We start from the raw sequence: 13,921 nt of genomic DNA, 5'->3' as shown, positions 1-13,921 counted from the left end.
CGCGGCAGCTGCGCCCGCCGGTCTGCGGGAGCCGCGCGGCCGGCAGCAGCGGCCGCAGAGCGAAAGGGAAAGCGGCCAGAGCTTTCCGGACACGTCGAGTTACAGACCGGAATGTTTCCTAGCTCCAGGGCGAAAGGGGCGGGCAGGAGCCGGGAGGAGGAGGGGGGAGCCGCCGGGATTAAATAGGCGGAGTTAGCGTTGGAGGTGAACGTGAGCGCCTCGTGAATTCCTCTGCCCGCCCGGGGCCCGCCGACCCCCGGATCCTGCAACGCCGGCGGGCAGGGGCGGGGCGGCCCGAGCGCCCGACGCTGGTGGGGAACCTGTGGCTCCTACAGCCAGCAACACGTGGAATAAAATGTTGAGCCGGCGCGGGGTCGCGGAGTACGCGTGCGCGCGCCGCGGCTGCTGCGGGCCCAGGAGCCAGGGCGCCGGGCTGGCCGTTTGCAGGAGCGGGGAGGGGCTGCACGTGCCCGCCCGGGGTGCCCCCCGGGGTGCCCCCCGGGGTTGCCGGGACCACCTTGACCCCCCCATGAGTCCTTTGCCCCCCGCCAGATTCCTAAAGGGCAAGTGGACGGGGGCGGGAGAGTTGCCCCTACTCCTCCCGCCACCCCCTGGCCCCCGGGTGAGGAAAGCGGCCAGAACATCCCTCAGACCCCATTCGGATGCCCACATTGAACCCACGTGCGGAAAAGTGGGGCCGGAGCCGCTCACCTGAAAATAATGTTGGGGAGAGGCTTTGAAAAGTCTCTCGCCCCCCTCTGCTGCTGTTGACGCTCCTGCCAAAGTCCAGATTTATAAAGTCAGAAGAACGTTCTTGACAAGAAAAAACAAAACGAAACACGCGAGGCTTTCTTTTTTAACCGTTTTTATTCCCGCAGACGCATGAGCAAGATAGATTTTGTATTTTTGCAATGGCACTTTGGTTCAGCTCACACATAGCTGGATTGTTTTCTGGGTTGGGGTGAGGCTGACTCAACACAGTTTGCGTAGTGTAGACCTGTATTCAGCTAATGTTTGAGCACACGCCCGTCGTCTGGTACTGTTAGGGTTTGGCGGAGCCTGCGGGGCTCACGGACACACAGCACTTTGTCATTGTTGGTTCTGGCCTCAAGTGGGCGTCTCGAGGCTGCACCTGAAGCCGGTCTTATCTGCACAGATTTCTCAGTCCCAATGCTGGAACCACCTGGAAGTTTCTTCGTATGATTTCTGTTTCTGGTGGTGTTAATCCGGTCAAGAGGGGAGAAATAGGAAAAACAGTGCATTCAACACAAGATGCAGTGCACTGTGGCCAAGCTAGCAGGGAGATTATGAAGCAGAGGGGAAATATCACCGGGCGGGTGACGCTATTGGCTCGGGGCTTGTGTACTCTGTGGCCAAAAAGCAGTTCTGGCTTTTGTAAGCCACTTCCACAGTTAGGAACACAAGAGAGAGACTTGCCTTGTGCATTTACTGACATTCTCCCTAGATGGGGTAAAAAGACAAGGAGGCATTTACTCCTAGGGAGTCTTGCTTATTTATCAATCCCTAACGGTGCCCACAGTGATAAGATGTTCACTGAGGGATCTCAGTTCACTGGCAGACCTCCAATGTTCTAAGGAATGGGGTATCTCGGAAACTGATGTACTTAAAGAAAGTTTTATTCTTGGTAAGGTAAGCCATAAATGATAAGCCTGTTCATTTCAGTCACAGTATCTAATACATATGTACCAATTTACACTTTGCAACGTTTTGTAAATGTGCTTATCTAATGCCATCAAAGTAACTTTTGGATAACAGGTGATGATGACAATTTCCTTAGTGTTTTGTACAGACTATTGCAGGAAGCCCTTTACATATGTTATTTCACTTATTTGTAGTTCCTTTGCACAGATAAGGATCCGGAGATTTAGAGAATCCTCTTTCCTACAGAACAATGGAAACAAAGACTCAACATTGTGAGTCCTTTCTAGTTCCAAATAGTGGCTTTTTTTATATTATAATCTGATTATAAGTCAGTATAGTAAATGTATGATGTTTATTAACCTGATAATTCAAATAATTTAATTCTTTGCAACTAAAAGTACAATTTAAACATAACAGCTTTATTGCCCTTTCTTTTCTTGCCAAAGAAAGTTACATTTTTGTTTCCTTTATTAATTTAGTTATTACTACTTGATGTGATAGCTTTTTATTATCTTCCTATTAAAAAGTTATCAAATTAAAGACTCTTCAACCCTTGGGGGATCCGACTGGAAAACATCTAAGTTTTAGGAGAAGATAGACAGTGGGGGCAATTGGGTGGCTCAATTGGTTAAGTGTCTGACTTTGGCTCAGGTCATGATTTCACAGTTCATGAGTTTGAGCCCCACATCAGGCTCTCTGCTGTCAGACCAGAGCCCGCTTCAGATCATCTGTCTCCCCCACCCTCTCTCTCTGCACCTCCTCTGCTCATTCTCTCTCTTTCTCTCTCTCAAAAATAAACATTTTTTTAAAAAGATATATAGTATTTTCTCTATGAAGATGTAAATGGTTTAAGGGGCATAAATTAAAGAAATAACCAAAAGACAACAAAGAGAATGTTTAAGGATTTCATTAATTAAACATACATCGCTTAGGAAACTAACATCTGTCAAAACTATGCTGGCTATATTTAGAAAAACAAGATATAGTCTTGAACCTTTACAAGTTTGTATATTAAAGAATGGCAAATGAGAAAATGATTTATTTAAAAAAACAGAAAATAAATGTTGATATTGCAATCTGATGATTCTGATATCCCCAAAGATAATGATAATACAGAGAAGAATTGCCTCATGCTGGATAGAGTAAAGGAAGGATGCTTTACATATGTCCTGAAGAATGATTCAGAGCTATTAGGGTGAGGATACTTGGAGGCAGAAGGAACTGTGTTTGCAAAGGTATGCAATTGTTTGCCATGTTTGGAGAACTGCCAGTAAACTGGCATGCCCGAAGAGAAGGATACATATGGAGATGAAGGGAGTGAGACTTAGAGAACAGGCAGAGGCAAATTCAGCATCAGTCAGGACAGTGAGCAGGGATCCAAATGGGGATATACATGGAGGCTTAAGTAAGGTGACTTTTAACTCTTAAGTCATCTGGAACAGTGTAAGGGCAGTGAGGCCAGAAGCAAAATACCAATGAAATTACTAAAAAAAAAAAAAAAATTGGGGCGAGAAACAATGAGGGCTTGTCTTTAAACAGGGGACAAGAAGAAGACAGATGCTTAAGAGGACAAAGGAATTCATATGGATGAGGAGCTAAGGAAGAGGTTAAGGAAAGAATGTGATTATTGGGATAGGGTAATTTCACAGATAATAGATGAAATATGGGCTTCTAGAAGATGCAAAGGTTTGGAAAAACATGAAGTTTTGAGGAATCTATCAAAGAGATCCAAAACTCTCTATTCTAGATCAGGAGACACAAAGCAGTTACGCAGTTCTGTTAGCGGACAAGGGAATCGCCCGCCTATCTTTGCTACTGGAAGCTACAGACATAGACGATCAGGCCAAGGAATCATGTTTGGAGTGAGAGGAAGGCCAACAGTGGGTCCCTGGGGAACCCTCCCTACCTCTTCTCCAATTAAAGGATGGTTCAAAGAAAACAAACCTAAAGAGACAACCTGATCATTAAAATTTAATTGTTCTTAATTAACATTTTTTATTTTGTGCTTACATGGATATTCTTGCCAAATTTCTACCTTAAATATTAGCTTTCCAGGTAATTATAACATCAGTTGATGCTGAGAATAATTGAATATATGATGTTCAATATAAGCCTATGATTGGCTTGTACCATTTCAGAAATACACAAATAACACATGAACTTATTCAAGGATTCACTTTGATTTCTGTCAAGGTGAATGTAAAAACAAATGGAACTTATACTGCTTTTTAATGAAACACCTAATGCTAGGGAAAGATGGAGGCACAGTAATGAAACAGAATATAAAATGTGTTTGGGCAATGATATTTAAGGAAACAGGTGTGTGATCTGTTTTCTGGTTAAGAATTGGTTTGTGCAGTTGACCTGAAAGGAAGGTATTAACTCTTTCAAGTCACAGATGAAATTATTCCTTTATTGAACAGACATTTTTTGGGCATCAACTCTAGGCTTTGCTCTATTCTGAACAGATAAAAACAATAAAAGTCCCTGAGGCGATGTATATGAAACAGACATGAGCAAAATAAGAAATTATGGTAATATATGCACTTGTGGCAATAGAGGAAAAATTCACAAAATATCCCTTAAGTGTTTCAGAATGGGACAGTCTATTATTTTTTGTAGACTAGTTATCACTAAAATAATATTATAATAGAGAAAGGAATCTTTTTCAGGTCAAATAGAAAGACTAGTTTTGCAAATATGTACAGAAAAACTGTCAAGTCACAAACCCAGCCAAGAAAAAGAATATGCATTTATAGAAGCAAGATAAAAACAACAAATTTGAAGATGAATATCAGTATCTTATAAGGCAGTAAGCCTCCTGAAGACCTAGTCTGAATCCCTTCCCTCCCTTTGCCCAGCTTTCCCTCTTTCCTCCTCTCCAGTTAGAATTTGAGTCCTAGCAGAGAACTGTTCCAGGAGTCCACTTTTTATAGATAATGGGTAAAATATACGCAAATAATTAGCACAAATTGACCAGTAAATGAGTAGTCCACACTGATACACAGACACATGCACATAAACACATGATATAGTCAAAGGGTTGTTGTGAAGAAAAAGTAAGATAATGCACGTAAAGTACTCAAAAATTATTTGATACAGAGTAAATTCTCAGGAAATGCCAAATATTTTCCTATTATTATAATTGTTTTATTATTGAGTGCCCTATTAACCATAGAACTATAGAAATAAACTGTAGAGAGGCACCCAGGTGGCTCAGTCAGTTAAGTGTCTGGCTTTGGCTCAGGTCACGATCTCACAGTTCGTGGGTTTGAGCCCCACGTCAGGCCCTGTGCCGACAGCTCAGAGCCTGGAACCTGCTTCCGATTCTGTCTCCCTCTCTCTCTGCCCCTCCCCCACTTGCAATCTGTCTGTCTGTCTCTCTCTCTCTCTTAAAAATAAGTAAACATTTAAAAAATTTTTCAAATAAGAAACAAATTGTAGATACTATAATAAATGACTTTATGCACTTTTATTGGGTTTTACATAGCTTAGAATTTGTATTTCTAAATTATTTGTCTTGAAACAACCAGACTAAAGAAACCCCCAAATATGTGCTAAGGTATTTTATTAAGATCTCAAAGATTTAATAAATTTTTAAAATATTTATTTTGAGAAAGAGAGAGACAACAGGAGCAGGGAAGAGGCAGAGAGATGGAGAGAAAGATAATCCCAAGCAGGCTCCACACAATCAGCACAGAGCCCAATGTGAGGCTCAAACCCAAGAATCGTGAGATCATGACCGGAGGCAAAATCAAGGGTGGGATGCCAAACCACCTGAGTCACCCAGGCACCCCAAAGATTTCACAATTTTTACAAGAGGGTCTGATCCCACAATAAGAAGCTACTTTCTTTCTGTTCCTATTAAATCTGTGGGCATTCGTTAATGATGGATTATAGTTTTGTTCTTAATTTTCCATTTTGCAGAAATTTGGAGAAGGTAACAGGAAAGAGCTGGTTGTGGAGTCCAAGGAGAAAAAAGGTGGAAGCATGTTGTGACCTATGTGCTCAAAATGTCATGAGAAAAGTCTTACAATAATAGTTCAAGGTATATAATGCATGTGGTGATTACGTTCTCCTAGATAAGCAGGTGTTTAGCCTAGAAAAGATGTTTGTATTTTAAATGTTAATAGAGAAACAAACTATGTGAGTTTTTTTGTGGGAATGGAATTATGCTCATGAATGGATAAAGCAATAACAGAGCCTTTTTTCCCCATCTACCTTTCATAGTTTTCTTGAACTTATATTGACTTTGTTGCTGAACACATTTTTTGCCAATCAATAACATTTATTGAGTGTCTATTCTATATTAAGCACCATACTAGGACCCTGTAAAGAGAGTACTATATCGATTGACTAGAAATTCAACCAATGTCCTATTCAAGAGATTAGAATTCTACTACTATTAAAAAAACTGACACAATTTCAACAATAATGCTCAAAAAAAATTAAACTAAATTGATGTAGAGTTTTTGTTGAAGACCATTATAAGTGATGGTTAATTAATTACATTACATAGGAAAAATAAAGATATATTTCTATTAACTACTATTTCTCAGTCTGTAGCAGGGCTGAATGAACTAGTTCTCAGGATCCACTTACACTCTTAAAAGTTGTTAAGGACCCCAAGATCTTTTAGTTTGGTGGTTACACTTATCGGTATTTTTAACATTAGAAAAACAAAACTAAGGAAATTTAGATATATTTCTTTATTAATTCATTTAAACTTAAAAATAATAAATCTAATATATAACATAAATTACGTATTTTTATGAAAAAAAGAACTATATTTCCAAAATAAAAAGTTGGATGGGAAGAGTGGCATTATTTTACACTATGCAAATCTTTTTAATGTTTACTTAATAGAGATCATGCAGATTCTCTTATCTGCTTCTAAGTACAATCTGTTGAAATATATTTTGTTTGAAAGAGATGGGGACAATCCAATCTCACATAGATATGCAGTTGACAAAGAAAGAAATACTTTAATAGCCTTTGTAATATAATTGTGGATATTCTACTTTGATATTACACCCAAACTCAATAAGTGGGGGTTTCTTTAAGATGAGTTGCAATGTGGATCTAAAACCACATCAGTAAACCTTTCTTACATGGGTTCATTGAGTAATCTAGATTGCTCAAAAGTTGACACATTTTATCTAATTATACAGCACCCCCAAAATGACATTCATCAATAATCAGCAATGACATCAAAAAAAGGTCATGGAGTACCAGAAAACTATCAAGCTCACAGTTACAGAGGTTGTCCAAATTCTAATTTTTGCTTGGAAGCTTAAATTTTATCACTGACAACAATACTGTCAGTGGTGACAAGCTGACCTCACTCACTTTTGAGGAAATACCTCCCAGTTTATCTAAGTCTGAATAGTTATGATTTGTTTGTCAAGCTGTTCTCTCCAGTAAAAATGACGTTTGATGAACTAGCAGATACGTCAGCTTGCAACTCAAACAGTTCCTTCTCCACACAACCGTTGTCTGTGATTATACAGTAGAAGGATTTTATGTGTACATCTCATTTCATTTCACAGAATATATTTTTAAGTGTATCCCCAAGGGCTGAGGTTTAACAGGATTATTACCTTTTTACTGCTTAATCAGGAATATTTTTAGGAGACACTGCACTGGCTTTTCTCTTTCTTTCTGTGAGTGTGTGCAGGTGACAGGCACAGTGACCACAGTGGATTTTGAAGCCATTGCCTTGATTCACATGAAAGCTCTAGCATGAATCCACCATTGCTTCTACAGCAGCAGTGTAATGTCAACACAGAGAACAACACAAATAACATCTTGTATTCAGATAAAAATATTTTCAACCTCTGTTAGGGTCTTAGGGATGCCCAGGGGTTTAAGGATCGTATTTTGAGAATGCTTTGTCTTCAGGGTAACATTTCTAATTTTGGTATTGTATAACTAAAACGTTGTTACTCAGTAAAAATTCACTCTCAAATATTCTTCTCTCTGATTTCAGAATAAAGTGGGTATTATACTATGTTGAGCAAATATATCCCGTGGATCTTATTACAGTTAAAGGCATAGGTTGTGAAAATGTCTTCATTCATATTTTAAATTATCATATATCTAAATTTTTCATAAATTTTATGCAGTCTCTCTAAAAAATTAAAGCACTATATTAACTTAGCAAGATATTTCTAGAATATTAATAAAATAATTTTATAGAGATAATTCTGCATTTGATAACAAAAATGTAATTTAATATCTAATATAGTGCCTTGGATCTGAAGTTAAACATACTATTATTATAAGTCTATTAAATTTCCCTGGGTTTCTTTTAAGCCATGAAATACCTATCTATACCTAAGAGCTGAACAAAAAAGGTATATATAGTATGCCTAGAATTTTTCAACTGTTACATTTTTTTCTACTAATGCGGACATCGAGGAATAACTTAATTATATTAATTAGTGACAAGTTTACATTTAAAATGAAATTTAGAAATTTAGATTCAAGAGTCTACATTATATAGAAAATGATTCCAAACAGGACATTGTTAGAAACTGTACTATTCTGTGCTGATAAAGGTCAAAATCCTACATTACTTGTAGTCAACATCGTATTTTTACATCTTACTCTGTAGTAAATAACACAAAAATAAAATCTATGTAAAAATAAACCAGTAAGAACCTCTTTACTTACACTGATCTTTTTATATAATTTAGCTGTGGGGGGGAAATGAGTTAAAACCAAATAGGAGTGTGTGTGTTTGTAAAAATTATAGATCCTTTCTACCACAAGACTTCATATTGTTGCAATTAAGTTCCTGGCTTTTCCTCATCAAAAAGGGGCCTAAATAAATAAATTTTAAAATAAGGATACTCAGTTGATTTCTTGATTTCAGCTCAGGTCATGGTCTTACATTTCGTGGGTTTGAACCCCACATGGGGCTCTATGCTGACAGTGCAGAGACTGCTTGGGATTTTTCTCTCACTCCCTCTCTCTCTGTGCCCCTCCTCTGCTCATACTCTATCTCTCAAAAATAAATAAATAAACATTAAAAACTACTTTAAAAATATAATACGGAGAACATTATTTAAAATCATAGAACGTGGATTAGCTCCAGGGGGTCTAGAGCCCCTGAAATTGTATGCAAAGTGTATCATATCTATGGACTGTTTTTCCTAAGAAGAGTTTCCAAAGCTTTTACCATGGAGCCCAAGGCAGCAAAAATCTAAGAATCCCTGAATCTTGTTTTAGTTAGAGTGGAATCATTCTATAAAATATGAACTGTGTAAATCATGTAATGCCTCAGGTCCATACTTGCTAACTAAAGTGAATGAAAGGTTGTGGATATGAACCATAAATACCTAGTGACACCTTAACCATTAACTGGGGAGTTTTGTTCATCGATTTTCCTGTAATCTCCTTCAATTGGCTCTGTGTTCTACATTACAATAATAAGAGTTTTAATAAGAAGCAATTATTCAAAAATATCTGCATCTAAATCTAAACAAAATAATGGGCATAAATCACTTAAGAAAACATTTAAATACTAGGTAAATATAAGGAGACTTTATTGCCAGTTAGGTAGTATCTGCAGATAGTTAAAAAGGTTTATTATCACTTAAGCTTCTCCGTCCGCATTCTTTAGGATGTGTGGCACATAGCTTGTAAGAACACTTGTACTTCTCAGGGCACCTGGGTGGCTCAGTCGGTTAAGCATCTGACTTTGGCTCAAGTCATGATCTCATGGTTCATGGTTTCGAGCCCCGTGTCAGGCTCCGTGCTGACAGCTAGCTCAGAGCCTGGAGCCTGCTTCAGATTCTGTGTCTCCCTCTCTCTCTGACCCTTTCCTGCTAATGCTGTCTCTCTCTCTCTCTCTCAAAAATAAATGAAACATTAAAAAAAACACTTGTACTCAGTAGTTCAGTGTTTTGAAAGCATCTTGGCAAGGTAGAAAATAACTGATGTTTCGGTGTCGTTTAGAGATTGACAGGATTCTGGGTTGCATGTCTTATGTCACAAAGTTATGAATTCGTATTCTAATAACTGATGTTTCTTTTGCTTTTTATTAGAATTCATAATTTTGAAAAGAAAAAGAATTCTAAATCTCGGTTTGTGCCTCACTTAATATGCCATCACAAACACACACATTCATAATGCATACACACATATTCAGATTATTCAATACTATATCATTTTTCCTTGTTATACTAGAACATTTTCCTTCTACAATTTTTTTCTGGTGTAGATTTCCTTTCCCCAATTCGAAATGATTTTTGCATTTCCAGATTTTACAAACATAGAAATATCCATAAGATGGTGCTGTATCTTTAATTTGGTCAGATACTTGAATGCTAAAATACATCTATTACAAACATGGTTAGAAGACTAGGTTAGAGTTTAACTTTTAATAAGTCTTATGCTATCGAGATGCCAGACTCTTTACTTACTTATATTTCAAATATCACACAATTGCTAAAATGTCTCTGCCTGAGATTCAGTCACCAAGTATAGGTGAAAAAATAATTGAAATTATCATTTCAACTGATATTTTGAAATAGCCACTTTGCGCATACCATATTAGACAAATGAAGCAGTTGAATTATATATAGTATCACATTCTACCAAGGTTAGCAATAGTCTTCGAAATCCCTCTGAAACATCCAATGGAAATTAGAAATTAGGAATGCAAGTGTTTCCTTTCGATCATTGAAGAACTACAGAGGAGCTAACTCAATAATTTTCTCTATTGAGATTATTTACCCAGTGAGGGAAAGATAACTTAAGATGTGCTAATTGTAATAATGTATTTCTGATTTCAGGTGATGTAGTCAGGAGAAGTAATATTGTATATCCTATCTAATTATCACTCACAAGCAGATCTAATAAACAGGGTACTCAAAAAGTGGTTACAAGATCCTTTACTTTTAAGATAAACAGTCTTATGTCAAATGAGTAGAAACCATTGTAGGGGAGGTAACAAGAGAAAGTGTGGGCCTAAAAGGAAATATTCGAAGTCCTTAAGGGCGGGAACATCTATACAGCTGTGTCCAAGGCAGGAACCAAGTCCCCATCACATAACTCCAGAAAAATATTTACTGCTATAATTTGGTGGTAGTTTTAATTTTATTGATTGGCTTTGCCATCAATTGCTCAGATTTTTTTCCTCCCTTTGAACTGTGCCACCTTCTGAGAGACACCATCATTGCACCTCTTAATCCAATAGAATGCTATAGTTTTTCAGAAAACTTTGAATAGATTAGTAATCATTATGAAGTGCTGTATTAGTGAATCTGAGACGGCATGAGACAGGCAGATCTGACCCATTCTGGCAGAGAGGTGAGTGAAGCAGGTGGTGATTGAGCTGAGAGCATGAGGATACGCATGAGTTAGAAAGGGCTTTTCATGGGGCGCCTGGGAGGCTCAGTCGGTTGAACCTCTGACTTCAGCTCAGGTCATGATCTCACTGTACGTGGGTTTGAGCCCTGAGTTGGGCTCTGGGCTGACCGTCGCTCAGCAGGCTCCGCTCAGAGCCTGGAGCCTCCTTCAGATTCTGTGTCTCTTTCTCTCTCTGCCCCTCCCCTGTTCACACTCTTTCTCTGTCTCTCAAAAATAAATAAATTTAAAAAAATAAATAAAAATAAAAGAAAGGGTCTTTCATAATATACCTGGGATTTGCTTCAAGATTGTCTGGGCCAGAGGAGGGGTGGGTGGTGCCATCATTGAAATAAGGTTAGAAATGTATGGGCGCCTGGGTGGCTCAGTCGGTTAAGCATCTGACTTCAACTCAGGCCAAGACCTCGCGGTTTAAGAGTCTGAGCCCTGTGTGCTGATAGCTCAGAGCCTGGAGCCTGCTTTGGATTCTGGGTCTCTCTCTCCTTCTCTGTCCCTCCCTGGCTCATGCTCTCTCTCTTACCCTTGCTTTTGCTCTCTCCCTCTCTTAAAGATAAATAAACATTAAAAATTGTTTTTTATCAGATTAAAAAAATTTTTTTCAAACGTGGTCTTTGAATAGATAAAACAGATTTTCAAGAAACAAAACAAAGGATTCATTAAGATGAAAATCTACAGCAAGAATAATGAGATTGATCTTTTCTTTTTGTCTTTCAATGATAGGTTTAGTCTATAACTGTTAACATACTGCTGATACTGATAGACTAATTTTATTCCTAACACATTAACTGGAGGCCAAAAATCATTCAGGATTAGGAGTAGCTATTAAAAGATTTTTAGCTGAGACAGAAGGAGTTTCACTTGAAATCCTCACTGGAGAATATCTCACAGGGTGAAGCACTCCCCACAATGGAGGATACTTAAGCAAAATTTATTGCTTCCAGATTGTTAGTCAGTTTCATAGCAATGATACAGTACTATTCAAATGTCCCATTTAATATTTTAACAGAAAAGTTTGGAACTGATGTAACCCTTTATCCACATGACCAAAAATTTTCTTAAGAAGTCACTGGAAAAGTTTTGGGATAAAAAGGCAGTCTGTGTTATAATAGAAAATAGAGCAAGTTAAATAACATCTCTAATCCTTGAATTTTTCCACAAATTGGTGGAGTTGATGTGGGGAACAAACTGCTCATCTAACCCAAACCAAACCAACCATTTCCCTGACCTGAATCCTAAAGTGATCCAAATGCAAATGTCCTGAGGTGAGATATCTCATTTGCCTAGAGCTTGCTTTGTGGCAAACCCAGAAGGAAACAGGATAAATAAAAATTTTTCTATCATAGTGACCCAACTTTCAAGCCCAGAGACTCATTTGGCTGTTTTCTGAATTATCTCTATTTGATAAATAAATTTCTCTTTTTTAAATGGCAGAACAAATATGAAATTCAAATAGGTTCCCATTAACAAACCAATCTTTGAGGCAGAAAGCATCGTGGTGTAAGACTACAATAACACTCTCACATAATGTGAGGATTTACAGAGCGTTAGTTTGTGTGCCTTCAGTTGGGTGGTAGAGACAGGAAAGGAACACCGCACTTAGAGTAGACCCCACACAAATCTGCTCTAAGAGGGAGGGACTAGACTTCCCCACTCTTGTCAAGAACAAAAAATAATCCCCTAATGATAGACGTGTGTTGTGTTTCTGTCATTTACATTTACAAACTGAGAATATTGTATGAAAAAATTTCACTTTAATTTCTCTTAACAAATATTTACTGAGCACCTATTGCATACCAGGGGCTCTTCCAGGCACTGAGAAACAGCAGGAAAGAAAATAGATTTAAAAGAAAAACTAGCATTTCCATAACACTTTTACCACACTTGAAGAGGTTTGATAGCTATTACTGCATTTTCTTTTTCACCGTAGTCTTATAAGGAAGGCACAGAGAGATTAAATAATTTGCCAAGGTTCTTTAATTGATAAAATATTCTTTTAATTCCAGACCCATAACTTCCTCCTCATTATCTTTCAGCCTCCAACCAGTTATCTTTACCTAGATATCTGAAAATAACTGAAAGAGTGGCCATGTGGTTTAGACTCTGTAGTCATGTTGTCAGAGTTCAAATTCTTTCTGATACTTAGGTGGCTGAATAATAAAACCACCCAAAAACTCAGTGGAATAAACAATAATCAACTATTCTTTCTCACTTGGCTGTGGGTTACCTGCTTCAGGCTGGGCTGTGCTCTAAATTAAAGGTTGGTACCAGGACTGCTCACCTGTCTTTCACCCTCTTTGTAGGCCAAGAAGGGTATGTGCCTTTCTTGGTGATGGCAAAGCCATTAGAAAGGAAACCATTCCTGCATGCTTTTTTTTAAAAGCCTCTGCTGTGTTACGCCTGTTAGCATCCCATTGACCAAAGCAAATCACAGGGCCAAACCCAAAGTCTTTCTAAGTAAAGGGACAGGGAAGGACATTCCGTCCACCATGAGTCCAAGCCAGTCAAATGACCAAACCAAGCATCAATGGGGTGGGGAAGTAAGAGTGGGGGAGAGTGAATTTTTTAAGCGATCTTTTAATATACCACGGTGGCTGTAAAATCTCTTATATCAGCTTCTCTCTTTATAAACCTCTTAAGGTTGCTGTGAGAATTCAACAAAACACTTAGGACATGTGTCTCATAGTGAATGATGGATAAAGAGTAGACGTTACTAATTCTTTGTGTCTCTGCTCGTTTAATGAAATCTCCACCTCCTGGCTTCTCCTACACATCTTGTTTCCTCTCGTGCCCATTACCTTTTTCCAAAGAAGCACACTTGTTTGGCACAAGACAATATGTTTACACTTAAGTGAAGCTAGCTCTAGTGGCCATATCAATATAAATG

The sequence above is a fragment of the Suricata suricatta genome, chromosome 2 (assembly GCF_006229205.1).
Source record: "Suricata suricatta isolate VVHF042 chromosome 2, meerkat_22Aug2017_6uvM2_HiC, whole genome shotgun sequence".
In the NCBI taxonomy this organism is placed as follows: Eukaryota; Metazoa; Chordata; class Mammalia; order Carnivora; family Herpestidae; genus Suricata; species Suricata suricatta.
The sequence above is the reverse complement of the archived record's forward strand: the minus strand, read 5'-3'. Positions refer to the sequence as shown.